The 15,982-nt window shown below is 52.4% G+C and overlaps 1 long non-coding RNA gene across 1 annotated transcript in view; it reads left to right on the top strand.

Moving 5' to 3' along the window:
- The window catches only part of LOC308187059, an 85,341-nt gene extending 71,309 nt beyond the window's left edge, over window positions 1–14,032 (top strand). Inside the window, exon 3 of the long non-coding RNA XR_013944438.1 lies at window positions 13,863–14,032. This is a non-coding gene — a long non-coding RNA (uncharacterized lncRNA). The remainder of the gene's footprint in view (window positions 1–13,862) is intronic.
- The last annotated feature ends 1,950 nt before the right edge of the window (window positions 14,033–15,982 follow it).

The raw sequence follows: 15,982 nt of genomic DNA, 5'->3' as shown, positions 1-15,982 counted from the left end.
AATCCCCCATCCGCGTGATCATTACTGCAGGAGACGTACTCCACTCCTGAGCAGTCCCAACGCTCGGAGTTAAAACAGACGCAATCCCAGGCCGACTAAACCAAACTTCATTCATTACCACCCGGCCTGGGATTTTTTACGGACAATGCTCAGAAATTTGCGGGGCTAATCACAGCTACATACCCATTGTAGTAGAATCAACCCCACTCCCACATTTCGAGGCCTGATCGTCCCTTCTATCATCATCCTAATCATTAAGAAGCTATGCAACAGCACTAGCCTTTTAAGCTAGCCAAAGAGGGACTTCCCCCTCCTTAATGATATGCCACAGCTTAACCCCGCACCATGATTTTCAATCATAATTATAACCTGATTAACCCTAGCACTCCTCATCCAACCAAAACTACTAGCCTTCACCACAACCAACCCCCCATCAAATAAGACCTCCCTCACTACCAAACCCACACCATGATCCTGACCATGAACCTAAGCTTCTTTGACCAATTTTCCAGCCCCAATCTATTCGGCATCCCCTTAATCCTACTATCCCTACTCTTCCCAGCCCTACTATTCCCGTCCCCAAACAACCGATGAATCAACAACCGCCTTTCTACTATCCAAACATGACTCCTTCACCTAATCACAAAACAAAACAACTAATAGTCCCACTCGACAAAAATGGCCACAAATGAGCCATAATATTTACATCCCTAATAATCATACTTCTTACAATCAACCTTCTAGGCCTCCTTCCATATACATTCACCCCAACCACCCAACTATCTATGAACATAGCCCTAGCCTTCCCACTATGGCTCGCCACACTACTAACAGGCCTACGAAACCAACCATCAGCCTCTTTAGCCCACCTATTACCCGAAGGTACCCCTACACCCCTAATCCCCGCACTAATCCTGATCGAAACAACCAGCCTACTAATCCGCCCCCTAGCCCTCGGAGTCCGCCTTACAGCCAACCTTACAGCAGGACACTTACTCATCCAACTCATCTCTACAGCCTCCATTGCATTAATACCCACCCTTCCTGCAGTATCCATCCTAACAATAATCATCCTACTACTCCTAACCATCCTAGAAGTAGCAGTAGCCATAATCCAGGCCTACGTCTTCGTGCTCCTTCTAAGCCTATACTTACAAGAAAACATCTAATGGCACACCAAGCACACTCATACCACATAGTTGACCCAAGCCCTTGACCAATCTTCGGGGCAGCCGCCGCCCTACTCACAACCTCAGGATTAATCATGTGATTCCACTACAACTCATCCATACTACTAACCCTAGGCCTCATCTCAATACTCCTAGTAATACTCCAATGATGACGAGACATTGTACGAGAAAGCACCTTCCAAGGCCATCACACTCCCACAGTCCAAAAAGGCCTACGATACGGCATAATCCTTTTCATCACATCCGAAGCATTCTTCTTCTTAGGGTTCTTCTGAGCGTTCTTCCACTCGAGCCTGGCCCCAACCCCAGAACTAGGAGGCCAATGACCCCCAACAGGAATTAAACCACTCAACCCGATAGAAGTCCCCCTACTAAACACAGCCATCCTACTAGCCTCAGGCGTTACCGTAACGTGAGCCCATCACAGCATCACAGAAGGAAACCGAAAACACGCCATCCACGCCCTAACCCTAACGATCCTCCTGGGATTCTACTTCACAGCCCTACAAGCAATAGAATACCACGAAGCCCCATTCTCAATCGCCGATAGCGTCTACGGATCTACCTTCTTCGTTGCCACTGGATTCCACGGACTCCACGTAATCATCGGATCCTCCTTCCTGACCGTCTGCCTCTTCCGACTGATCAAGTTCCACTTTACATCAGACCACCACTTCGGATTCGAGGCAGCAGCCTGATACTGACACTTCGTAGACGTCATCTGACTATTCCTCTACATAACCATCTACTGATGAGGATCTTGCTCTTCTAGTATATTAATTACAATTGACTTCCAATCTCTAGAATCTGGTATAAACCCAGAGGAGAGCAATGAACGCACTCATGTTCATATTCGCCCTATCATCAATCCTAAGCGCCGCCCTAACCGCATTAAACTTCTGACTCGCCCAAATAAACCCCGACTCAGAGAAACTCTCACCGTACGAATGTGGATTCGACCCACTTGGATCTGCTCGATTACCATTCTCAGTCCGATTCTTCCTCAGTAGCCATCCTGTTCGTCCTATTCGACCTAGAAATCGCCCTCCTACTCCCCCTGCCATGAGCCGTCCAACTCCAATCCCCCCTAATGACCCTCACCTGAACTGTAGTGATCCTCCTTCTCCTAACACTCGGACTGGCCTACGAGTGAATTCAAGGGGGCCTAGAATGAGCAGAATAACAGAAAGTTAGTCTAACCAAAAAGATAGCTGGTTTCGACCCAGCAGATTACAGCCAACCCTGTAACTTTCTTATGTCGCCCCTACATTTAAGCTTCTACTCAGCCTTCATTTTCAGCGGACTAGGACTAGCCTTCCACCGAACCCACCTAGTATCCGCCCTACTACGCCTTGAAAGCATAATATTATCGATATTCGTAGGCCTATCAATATGATCCATCGAAAACCAAGTCTCCTCATTCACCATGGTACCAATTCTCATGCTAACCTTCTCAGCGTGTGAGGCGGGCACAGGCCTGGCCATCCTAGTAGCCTCCACCCGCACACATGGCTCCGACCATCTACACAACCTAAACCTCCTGCAATGCTAAAAATCATCCTACCCACAATCATACTTCTTCCAACAGCCCTGCTGTCTCCACCAAAATTTCTATGGACTAACACCACCTTATACAGCCTCCTAATCGCTGCCCTAAGCCTACAGCGATTAATCCCAACCTACTACCCCTACAAATTTTTATCCAACTGAACAGGAATTGACCAAATCTCATCCCCCCTCCTAGTACTATCCTGCTGACTACTCCCACTCATAATCATAGCAAGCCAAAACCACCTGCAACAAGAACCCCTACAACGCAAACGAATCTTTATCTCAACCTTAGTCGCAGTCCAGCCATTCATCCTACTAGCCTTTTCCACCACAGAACTAGCACTATTTTACATCTCATTTGAAGCAACCCTCATTCCCACCCTAATCTTAATCACCCGATGGGGGAACCAACCAGAACGCCTAAGCGCTGGCATCTACCTGCTATTCTACACGCTAGTAAGCTCTCTACCCCTGCTAATCACAATCATACACCTATACGTGAAAATTGGCACCCTGCACCTGCCAACCCTACAACTAACCCACCCAACCCTATCCACCTCATGGACAGGAATACTATCAGGTCTAGCACTGCTCATAGCATTCATAGTAAAAGCCCCACTATACGGCCTACACCTCTGACTGCCAAAAGCCCACGTAGAAGCACCCATCGCAGGCTCAATACTCCTCGCCGCCCTACTACTAAAGCTAGGAGGATACGGAATTATACGAGTCACTCTATTTATGGGCCCACTGTCCAACCTCCTGCACTACCCCTTCCTAACCCTGGCCCTATGAGGCGCCCTAATGACTAGCTCAATCTGCCTACGACAGACAGACCTAAAATCACTAATCGCTTATTCATCCGTTAGCCACATAGGCCTAGTTATCGCCGCAGGAATAATCCAAACCCACTGATCATTCTCAGGGGCAATGATCCTAATAATTTCCCATGGACTAACTTCCTCCATACTATTCTGCCTAGCCAACACAAACTATGAACGTACGCACAGCCGAATTCTACTACTCACACGAGGCCTACAACCTCTCCTACCACTCATAGCTACCTGATGATTGCTGGCCAATCTAACAAACATAGCCTTACCCCCAACAACAAACCTCATAGCAGAGCTAACCATTATAATCACCTTATTCAACTGATCTGCCTTCACGATCATCCTAACAGGAATCGCAACCCTACTAACCGCCTCCTACACCTTATTCATACTACTAATGACCCAACGAGGCTCAATCCCCTCCCACATCACATCTATGCAAAACTCAACCACGCGAGAACACCTGCTCATAACACTCCACATTATCCCAATATTCCTCCTAATCCTCAAACCCGAACTGATCTCCGGAATCCCCTCATGCAAGTATAGTTTAAACCAAACATTAGACTGTGATTCTAAGAATAGAAGTTCAAACCTTCTTACCTGCCGAGGGGAGGGTTTAACCAACAAGAGCTGCTAACTCTTACATCTGAGCCTAAAACCTCAGCCCCCTTACTTTTAAAGGATAACAGCAATCCACTGGTCTTAGGAACCACCCATCTTGGTGCAAATCCAAGTAAAAGTAGTGAACCCCACACTACTAATCAACTCCCTCACACTACTCACGCTGACAATCCTCCTAACCCCAATCATCCTGCCATTTCTATTTAAAAACTTTAAAAACACCCCACAAGCCACCACCCGCGCTGTTAAAACCGCATTCCTAATTAGCCTAGCCCCTACAACCGCATTCATCTACTCGGGAGTAGAATCTGTCACCTGCCACTGGGAGTGAAAATTCATTATAAACTTTAAAATCCCCCTGAGCCTAAAAATAGACCAATACTCAATAACATTTCTTCCAATCGCCCTATTTGTAACATGATCAATCCTACAATTCGCCATATGATACATGGCCTCAGAGCCATACGTAACAAAATTTTTCACCTACCTACTGACATTCCTAGTCGCCATACTCCTCCTAACAACCGCAAACAACATATTCCTCCTATTCGTAGGCTGGGAAGGAGTACGAATCATGTCCTTCCTTCTCATCGGCTGATGACAAGGCCGAGCAGATGCCAACACCGCCGCCCTACGAGCCGTAATCTACAACCGAATCGGAGACATCGGACTGATCCTGAGCATAGCATGACTAGCTTCAACATTCAACACCTGAGAGATCCAACAAGCCGTACACCCCCACCAAACCCCAATCCTCCCCCTCATAGGATTAATCCTCGCAGCCGCAGGAAAATCCGCCCAATTTGGACTCCACCCATGACTGCCCGCAGCAATAGAAGGCCCCACCCCAGTATCAGCCCTACTGCACTCCAGTACCATAGTAGTAGCCGGAATCTTCCTGCTCATCCGCATGCACCCCCTGCTAGCCACCAACCAGACAGCCCTAACTGCCTGCCTATGCCTAGGTGCTCTATCAACCCTATTCGCTGCCACATGCGCCCTAACCCAAAATGACATCAAAAAAATCATTGCTTTCTCAACATCCAGCCAACTAGGACTAATAATAGTCACTATCGGACTAAACCTCCCACAACTAGCCTTCCTACACATCTCAACCCATGCCTTCTTTAAAGCCATACTATTCCTATGCTCAGGGTCTATCATCCACAACCTAAACGGAGAACAAGATATCCGAAAGATAGGAGGCCTACAGAAAATACTCCCAGTCACTACTTCCTGCCTAACCATCGGAAACCTGGCGCTGATAGGAACCCCATTCCTAGCCGGATTCTACTCAAAAGACCTCATCATCGAAAGCTTAAACACATCATACCTAAATACTTGAGCCCTACTCCTAACCCTTATAGCCACAGCATTCACCGCAACCTACAGCATCCGCATAACCATCCTAGTCCAAGCTGGACAAACCCGAATCCCCCCAATAGTATCAATAAACGAAAACAACCCACTAATCACCGCCCCCCTAACCCGACTCGCCCTAGGCAGCATTACAGCAGGAATAATCATTACCTCTTTCATCACACCAACCAAAACCCCCCCAATAACCATACCCCTTATCACCAAAACCGCTGCCATCCTCATAACAATCCTAGGAATCATCCTAGCCCTAGAACTATCGAACATAACACACACCCTCACTCACCCCAAACCAAACCCCCTCATAAACTTCTCCTCTGCATTAGGGTACTTCAACCCCCTAGTACACCGATTCTTCTCCAAAAACCTACTAGAAAAGGGACAAAACATTGCCCTACACTTGATCGACCTCTCCTGACTCAAAAAAATAGGGCCAGAGGGCCTTGCTGAACTACAAGTAGCCGCAAGCAAAGCCGCAACCTCAATACACACAGGGCTAATTAAGGCCTACCTAGGATCCTTCGCCCTCTCCATCCTGGTAATAATCCTAATAACACACAGACTCACTAATGGCCCCTAACATCCGCAAATCCCATCCCCTACTAAAAATAATCAACAACTCCCTAATCGACCTACCCGCCCCCTCCAACATCTCTGCCTGATGAAACTTCGGCTCCCTTCTAGCCATCTGCTTAGCCACACAAATCCTAACAGGCCTGCTACTAGCCATACACTACACCGCAGACACTTCACTCGCCTTCTCCTCAGTAGCTCACACATGCCGAGACGTCCAGTACGGATGGCTCATCCGCAACCTCCACGCCAACGGTGCTTCGCTCTTCTTTATCTGCATCTACTTACACATCGGACGAGGCCTCTACTACGGCTCCTACCTATACAAAGAAACCTGAAACACAGGAGTAATCCTCCTACTCACCCTAATAGCAACTGCCTTCGTAGGGTATGTCCTACCATGAGGACAAATGTCATTCTGAGGGGCCACCGTAATCACCAACCTATTCTCAGCCATCCCGTACATTGGGCAAACTCTAGTAGAATGAGCCTGAGGAGGATTCTCAGTAGACAATCCAACCTTAACCCGATTCTTCGCCATCCACTTCCTACTGCCCTTCCTAATTGCAGGAATCACCCTAGTCCACCTAACCTTCCTACACGAATCAGGCTCAAATAACCCACTAGGAATCGTATCAGACTGCGACAAAATCCCATTCCACCCATACTTCTCCATTAAAGACAGCTTAGGGCTTACCCTAATAATCACCCCTCTAATAGCACTAGCCCTATTTTCACCGAACCTCCTGGTTCTTGGAATCCTAGTTGGGAGTGGTTGGCCACATGAGATGTACAGGATTTTTACCTGTGATTTAGTCTTGACAAGGCTATGTAATTGGTTTACTAACGTCTCATAAGAAAGAAGCATGAGCGGTTAATGCAGTTGGCTTGAAACCCATCCCCAGTGGTGCAAGTGCACTCTCTGAACTCACTGAAGTGCATCCCCAGTGGTGCCAGTGCACTCTCTGCACTCACTGCACTGCATCCCCAGTGGTGCCAGTGCAATCTCTGGACTCACTGCAGAGCATCCCCAGTGGTGCCAGTGCACTCTGTGGACTCACTGTAGTGCATCCCCAGTGGTGCCAGTGCACTCTCTGGACTCACTGCACTGCATCCCCAGTGGTGCCAGTGCAATCTCTGGACTCACTGCAGTGCATCCCCAGTGGTGCCAGTGCACTCTCTGGACTCACTGCACTGCAGCCCCAGTGGTGCCAGTGCACTCTCTGGACTCACTGCAGTGCATCCCCAGTGGTGCCAGTGCACTCTCTGGACTCACTGCACTGCATCCCCAGTGGTGCCAGTGCGCTCTCTGGAGTCACAGCACTGCATCCCCAGTGGTGCCAGTGCAATCTCTGGACTCACTGCACTGCATCCCCAGTGGCGCCAGTGCACTCTCTGGACTCACTGAAGTGCATCCCCATTGGTGCCATTCCACTCCCTGGACTCACTGCACTGCATCCCCAGTGGTGCCAGTGCACTCACTGGACTGACTGCACTGCATCCCCAGTGGTGCCAGTGCACTCTCCGGAGTCACAGCATTGCATCCCCAGTGGTGCCAGTGCATTCACTGGACTCACTGGACTGCATCACCAGTGGTGCCAGTGCACTCTCTGGACTCACTGCACTGCATCCCCAGTGGTGCCAGTGCACTCTCTGGACTCACTGCACTGCATCCCCAGTGGTGCCAGTGCAGTCTCTGGACTCACTGCAGTGCATCCCCAGTGGTGCCAGAGCACTCTCTGGACTCACTGCACTGCATCCCCAGTGGTGCCAGTGCACTCTCTGGACTCACTGCACCGCATCACCAGTGGTGTCAGTACACTCTCTGGACTCACTGAAGTGCATCCCCAGTGGTGCCAGTGCACTCTCTGGACTCACTAAACTGCATCACCAGTGGTGCCAGTGCACTCTCTGCACTCACTGCACTGCATCCCCAGTGGTACCAGTGCAATCTCTGGACTCACTGTAGTGCATCCCCAGTGGTGCCAGTGCACTCTCTGGACTCACTGCAGTGCATCCCCAGTGGTGCCAGTGCACTCTCTGGACTCACTGCAGTGCATCCCCAGTGGTGCCAGTGCACTCTCTGGACTCACTGCACGGCATCCCCAGTGCTGCCAGTGCACTCTCTGCACTCACTGCACTGCATTCCCAGTGGTGCCAGTGAAGTCTCTGGACTCACTGCACTGCATCCCCAGTGGTGCCAGTGCACTCTCTGGACTCACTGCACTGCATCCCCAGTGGTGCCAGTGCACTCTCTGGACTGACTGCAGTGCATCCCCAGTGGTGCCAGTGCACTCTCTGGACTCACTGCACTGCATCCCCAGTGGTGCCAGTGCACTCTCTCGAGTCACTGCACTACATCCCCAGTAGTGCCAGTGCACTCACTGGACTCACTGTACTGCATCATCGGTGGTGCCAGTGCACTCTCTGGACTCACTTCACTGCATCCCCAGTGGTGCCAGTGCACTCTCTGGACTCACTGCACTGCAGGCCCAGTGGTACCAGTGCACTCACTGGACTCACTGCACTGCATCACCAGTGGTGCCAGTGCACTCTCTGGACTCACTGCACTGCATCACCAGTGGTTCCAGTGCATTCACTGGACTCACTGTACTGCATCTCCAGTGGTGCCAGTGCACTCTCTGGACTCACTGCACTGCATCCCCAGTGGTGCCAGTGAGCTCTCTGGACTCACTGCTCTGCATCCCCAGTGGTGCCAGTGTACTCACAGGATTCACTGCACTGCATCCCCAGTGGTGCTAGTGCACTCTCTGGACTCACTGCAGTGCATCCCCAGTGGTGCCAGTGCACTCTCTGGACTCACTGCACTGCATCCCCAGTGGTGCCAGTGCACTCTCTGGACTCACTGCACCGCATCCCCAGTGGTGTCAGTACACTCTCTGGACTCACTGAAGTGCATCCCCAGTGGTGCCAGTGCACTCTCTGGACTCACTAAACTGCATCACCAGTGGTGCCAGTGCACTCTCTGCACTCACTGCACTGCATCCCCAGTGGTACCAGTGCAATCTCTGGACTCACTGTAGTGCATCCCCAGTGGTGCCAGTGCACTCTCTGGACTCACAGCAGTGCATCCCCAGTGGTGCCAGTGCACTCTCTGGACTCACTGCACTGCATCCCCAGTGCTGCCAGTGCACTCTCTGCACTCACTGCACTGCATTCCCAGTGGTGCCAGTGAAGTCTCTGGACTCACTGCACTGCATCCCCAGTGGTGCCAGTGCACTCTCTGGACTCACTGCACTGCATCCCCAGTGGTGCCAGTGCACTCTCTGGACTCACTGCAGTGCATCCCCAGTGGTGCCAGTGCACTCTCTGGACTCACTGCACTGCATCCCCAGTGGTGCCAGTGCACTCTCTCGAGTCACTGCACTACATCCCCAGTAGTGCCAGTGCACTCACTGGACTCACTGTACTGCATCATCGGTGGTGCCAGTGCACTCTCTGGACTCACTTCACTGCATCCCCAGTGGTGCCAGTGCACTCTCTGGACTCACTGCACTGCAGGCCCAGTCTTACCAGTGCACTCACTGGACTCACTGCACTGCATCACCAGTGGTGCCAGTGCACTCTCTGGACTCACTGCACTGCATCACCAGTGGTTCCAGTGCATTCACTGGACTCACTGTACTGCATCTCCAGTGGTGCCAGTGCACTCTCTGGACTCACTGCACTGCATCCCCAGTGGTGCCAGTGAGCTCTCTGGACTCACTGCTCTGCATCCCCAGTGGTGCCAGTGTACTCACAGGATTCACTGCACTGCATCCCCAGTGGTGCTAGTGCACTCTCTGGACTCACTGCAGTGCATTCCCAGTGGTGCCAGTGCACTCTCTGGACTCACTGAAGTGCATCCCCAGTGGTGCCAGTACACTCACTGGACTCACTGCACTGCATCCCCAGTGGTGCCAGTGCACTCTCTGGACTCACTGCACTGCATCCCCAGTGGTGCCAGTGCACTCTCTGGACTCACTGTAGCGCATCCCCAGTGGTGCCAGTGCACTCTCTGGACTCACTGCAGTGCATCCCCAGTGGTGCCAGTGCACTCTCTGGACTAACTGAAGTGCATTCTCAGTGGTGCCAGTGCACTCTCTGGGCTCACTGAAGTGCATCCCCAGTGGTGCCAGTACACTCACTGGACTCACTGCACTGCATCCCCAGTGGTGCCAGTGCACTCCCTGGACTCACTGCACTGCATCCCCAGTGGTGCCAGTGCACTCTCTGCACTCACTTCACTGCATCCCCAGTGGTGCCAGTGCACTCTCTGGATTCACTGTACTGCATCCCCAGTGGTGCCAGTGCACTCTCTGGACTCACTGCACTGCATCCCCAGTGGTGCCAGTGCACTCTCTGGACTCACTGTACTGCATCCCCAGTGGTGCCAGTGCACTATGTGGACTCACTGTACTGCATCCCCAGTGGTGACAGTGCACTCTCTGGACTAACTGCAGTGCATCCCCAGTGGTGCCAGTGCACTCTCTGGACTCACTGCACTGCTTCCCCAGTGGTGCCAGTGCACTCTCTGGTCTCACTGCAGTGCATCCCCAGTGGTGTCAGTGCACTCTCTGGACTCACTGTACTGCACCCCCAGTGGTGCCAGTGCACTCACTGGACTGACTGCACTGCATCCCCAGTGGTGCCAGTGCGCTCTCTGGACTCACAGCACTGCATCCCCAGTGGTGCCAGTGCACTCACTGGACTCACTGCACTGCATCACAGGTGGTGCCAGTGCACTCTCTGGACTCACTGCAGTGAATCCCCGGTGGTGCCAGTGTACTCTCTGCAGTCACTGCACCGCATCCCCAGTGGTGTCAGTGCACTCTCTGGACTCCCGGCACCGTATCCCCAGTGGTGCCAGTGCATTCTCTGGACTCACGGCACTGCATCCCCAGTGGTGCCAGTGCACTCTCTGGGGTCACTGCAGTGCATCCCCAGTGGTGCCAAAGCACTCTCTGGACTCCTGGCACCGCATCCCCAGTGGTGCCAGTGCACTCTCTGGACTCGCGGCACTGCATCCGCAGTGGTGTCAGTGCAGTCTCTGCAGTCACTGTAGTGCATTCCCAGTGTTGCCAGTGCACTCTCTGGACTCACAGCACTGCATGCCCAGTGGTGCCAGTGCACTCTCTGGACTCACTGCATTGCATCCCCAGTGGTGCCAGTGCACTCTCTGCACTCACTGCACTGCATCCCCAGTGGTGCCAGTACACTCTCTGGACTCACTGCACTGCATCCCCAATGGTGCCAGTGCACTCTCTTTACTCACTGCACTGCATCCCCAAGGTGCCAGTGCACTCTCTGGACTCACTGCACTGCTCCAGCCGCGGCAGCCTCTCCAGCCGCACCAGCCGCGGCATCCGCTTCAGCCGCGTTAACCGCTCCAGCCGCGGTAGGTCCTCCAGCCGCGCCAGCCGCTCCAGCCGCGGTCCATCCCCACTGGGGATGCACTTCAGTGACTCCACAGAGTGCACTGGCACCACTGGGGATGCAGTGCAGTGAGTCCAAAGACTTCACTGGCACCACTGGGGATGCAGTGCAGTGAATCCAGAGAGTGCACTGGCACCACTGGGGATGCAGTGAAGTGAGTGCAGAGAGTGCACTGGCACCACTGGGGATGCGCTACAGTGAGTCCAGAGAGTGCACTGGCACCAATGGGGATGCACTGCAGTGACTCGAAAGAGTGCACTGGCACCACTGGGGAAGCAGTGCAGTGAGTCCAGTGAGTGTACTGGCACCACTGGGGATGCACTTCAGTGAGCCCAGAGAGTGCACTGGCACCACTGAGAATGCACTTCAGTGAGTCCAGAGAGTGCACTGGCACCACTGGGGATGTACTGCAGTGAGTCCAGAGAGTGCACTGGCACCACTGGGGATGCGCTACAGTGAGTCCAGAGAGTGCACTGGCACCACTGGGGATGCAGTGCAGTGAGTCCAGAGAGTGCACTGGCACCACTGGGGATGCAGTGCAGTGAGTCCAGTGAGTGTACTGGCACCACTGGGGATGCACTTCAGTGAGCCCAGAGAGTGCACTGGCACCACTGGGGATGCACTTCAGTGAGTCCAGAGAGTGCACTGGCACCACTGGGGATGCACTGCAGTGAGTCCAGAGAGTGCACTAGCACCACTGGGGATGCAGTGCAGTGAATCCTGTGAGTACACTGGCACCACTGGGGATGCAGAGCAGTGAGTCCAGAGAGGTCACTGGCACCACTGGGGATGCAGTGCAGTGAGTCCAGAGAGTGCACTGGCACCACTGGAGATGCAGTACAGTGAGTCCAGTGAATGCACTGGAACCACTGGTGATGCAGTGCAGTGAGTCCAGAGAGTGCACTGGCACCACTGGTGATGCAGTACAGTGAGTCCAGTGAGTGCACTGGTACCACTGGGCCTGCAGTGCAGTGAGTCCAGAGAGTGCACTGGCACCACTGGGGATGCAGTGAAGTGAGTCCAGAGAGTGCACTGGCACCACCGATGATGCAGTACAGTGAGTCCAGTGAGTGCACTGGCACTACTGGTGATGTAGTGCAGTGACTCGAGAGAGTGCACTGGCACCACTGGGGATGCAGTGCAGTGAGTCCAGAGAGTGCACTGGCACCACTGGGGATGCACTGCAGTGAGTCCAGAGAGTGCACTGGCACCACTGGGGATGCAGTGCAGTGAGTCCAGAGAGTGCACTGGCACCACTGGGGATGCACAGCAGTGAGTCCAGAGAGTGCACTGGCACCACTGGGAATGCAGTGCAGTGAGTGCAGAGAGTGCACTGGCAGCACTGGGGATGCAGTGCAGTGAGTCCAGAGAGTGCACTGGCACCACTGGGGATGCACTGCAGTGAGTCCAGAGAGTGCACTGGCACCACTGGGGATGCACTGCAGTGAGTCCAGAGAGTGCACTGGCACCACTGGGGATGCACTACAGTGAGTCCAGAGATTGCACTGGTACCACTGGGGATGCAGTGCAGTGAGTGCAGAGAGTGCACTGGCACCACTGGTGATGCAGTTTAGTGAGTCCAGAGAGTGCACTGGCACCACTGGGGATGCACTTCAGTGAGTCCAGAGAGTGTACTGACACCACTGGGGATGCGGTGCAGTGAGTCCAGAGAGTGCACTGGCACCACTGGGGATGCAGTGCAGTGAGTCCAGAGAGTGCTCTGGCACCACTGGGGATGCACTGCAGTGAGTCCAGAGACTGCACTGGCACCACTGGGGATGCAGTGCAGTGAGTCCAGAGAGTGCACTGGCACCACTGGGGATGCAGTGCAGTGAGTCCAGAGAGTGGACTGGCACCACTGGGGATGCACTGCAGTGAGTCCAGAGATTGCACTGGCACCACTGGGGATGCAGTGCAGTGAGTCCAGAGAGTGCACTGGCACCACTGGGGATGCACTACAGTGAGTCCACAGAGTGCACTGGCACCACTGGGGATGCTCTGCAGTGAGTCCAGAGATTGCACTGGCTCCACTGGGGATGCACTGCAGTGAGTGCAGAGAGTGCACTGGCACCACTGGGGATGCACTTCAGTGAGTTCAGAGAGTGCACTTGCACCACTGGGGATGGGTTTCAAGCCAACTGCATTAACCGCTCATGCTTCTTTCTTATGAGACGTTAGTAAACCAGTTACATAGCCTTGTCAAGACTAAATCACAGGTAAAAATCCTGTACATCTCATGTGGCCAACCACTCCCAACTAGGATTCCAAGAACCAGGAGGTTCGGTGAAAATAGGGCTAGTGCTATTAGAGGGGTGATTATTAGGGTAAGCCCTAAGCTGTCTTTAATGGAGAAGTATGGGTGGAATGGGATTTTGTCGCAGTCTGATACGATTCCTAGTGGGTTATTTGAGCCTGATTCGTGTAGGAAGGTTAGGTGGACTAGGGTGATTCCTGCAATTAGGAAGGGCAGTAGGAAGTGGATGGCGAAGAATCGGGTTAAGGTTGGATTGTCTACTGAGAATCCTCCTCAGGCTCATTCTACTAGAGTTTGCCCAATGTACGGGATGGCTGAGAATAGGTTGGTGATTACGGTGGCCCCTCAGAATGACATTTGTCCTCATGGTAGGACATACCCTACGAAGGCAGTTGCTATTAGGGTGAGTAGGAGGATTACTCCTGTGTTTCAGGTTTCTTTGTATAGGTAGGAGCCGTAGTAGAGGCCTCGTCCGATGTGTAAGTAGATGCAGATAAAGAAGAGCGAAGCACCGTTGGCGTGGAGGTTGCGGATGAGCCATCCGTACTGGACGTCTCGGCATGTGTGAGCTACTGAGGAGAAGGCGAGTGAAGTGTCTGCGGTGTAGTGTATGGCTAGTAGCAGGCCTGTTAGGATTTGTGTGGCTAAGCAGATGGCTAGAAGGGAGCCGAAGTTTCATCAGGCAGAGATGTTGGAGGGGGCGGGTAGGTCGATTAGGGAGTTGTTGATTATTTTTAGTAGGGGATGGGATTTGCGGATGTTAGGGGCCATTAGTGAGTCTGTGTGTTATTAGGATTATTACCAGGATGGAGAGGGCGAAGGATCCTAGGTAGGCCTTAATTAGCCCTGTGTGTATTGAGGTTGCGGCTTTGCTTGCGGCTACTTGTAGTTCAGCAAGGCCCTCTGGCCCTATTTTTTTGAGTCAGGAGAGGTCGATCAAGTGTAGGGCAATGTTTTGTCCCTTTTCTAGTAGGTTTTTGGAGAAGAATCGGTGTACTAGGGGGTTGAAGTACCCTAATGCAGAGGAGAAGTTTATGAGGGGGTTTGGTTTGGGGTGAGTGAGGGTGTGTGTTATGTTCGATAGTTCTAGGGCTAGGATGATTCCTAGGATTGTTATGAGGATGGCAGCGGTTTTGGTGATAAGGGGTATGGTTATTGGGGGGGTTTTGGTTGGTGTGATGAAAGAGGTAATGATTATTCCTGCTGTAATGCTGCCTAGGGCGAGTCGGGTTAGGGGGGCGGTGATTAGTGGGTTGTTTTCGTTTATTGATACTATTGGGGGGATTCGGGTTTGTCCAGCTTGGACTAGGATGGTTATGCGGATGCTGTAGGTTGCGGTGAATGCTGTGGCTATAAGGGTTAGGAGTAGGGCTCAAGTATTTAGGTATGATGTGTTTAAGCTTTCGATGATGAGGTCTTTTGAGTAGAATCCGGCTAGGAATGGGGTTCCTATCAGCGCCAGGTTTCCGATGGTTAGGCAGGAAGTAGTGACTGGGAGTATTTTCTGTAGGCCTCCTATCTTTCGGATATCTTGTTCTCCGTTTAGGTTGTGGATGATAGACCCTGAGCATAGGAATAGTATGGCTTTAAAGAAGGCATGGGTTGAGATGTGTAGGAAGGCTAGTTGTGGGAGGTTTAGTCCGATAGTGACTATTATTAGTCCTAGTTGGCTGGATGTTGAGAAAGCAATGATTTTTTTGATGTCATTTTGGGTTAGGGCGCATGTGGCAGCGAATAGGGTTGATAGAGCACCTAGGCATAGGCAGGCAGTTAGGGCTGTCTGGTTGGTGGCTAGCAGGGGGTGCATGCGGATGAGCAGGAAGATTCCGGCTACTACTATGGTACTGGAGTGCAGTAGGGCTGATACTGGGGTGGGGCCTTCTATTGCTGCGGGCAGTCATGGGTGGAGTCCAAATTGGGCGGATTTTCCTGCGGCTGCGAGGATTAATCCTATGAGGGGGAGGATTGGGGTTTGGTGGGGGTGTACGGCTTGTTGGATCTCTCAGGTGTTGAATGTTGAAGCTAGTCATGCTATGCTCAGGATCAGTCCGATGTCTCCGATTCGGTTGTAGATTACGGCTCGTAGGGCGGCGGTGTTGGCATCTGCTCGGCCTTGTCATCAGCCGATGAGAAGGAAGGACATG

Source organism: Anser brachyrhynchus (assembly GCF_964034855.1).
Source record: "Anser brachyrhynchus genome assembly, contig: SCAFFOLD_94, whole genome shotgun sequence".
In the NCBI taxonomy this organism is placed as follows: Eukaryota; Metazoa; Chordata; class Aves; order Anseriformes; family Anatidae; genus Anser; species Anser brachyrhynchus.
The sequence above is the reverse complement of the archived record's forward strand: the minus strand, read 5'-3'. Positions and strand labels throughout refer to the sequence as shown.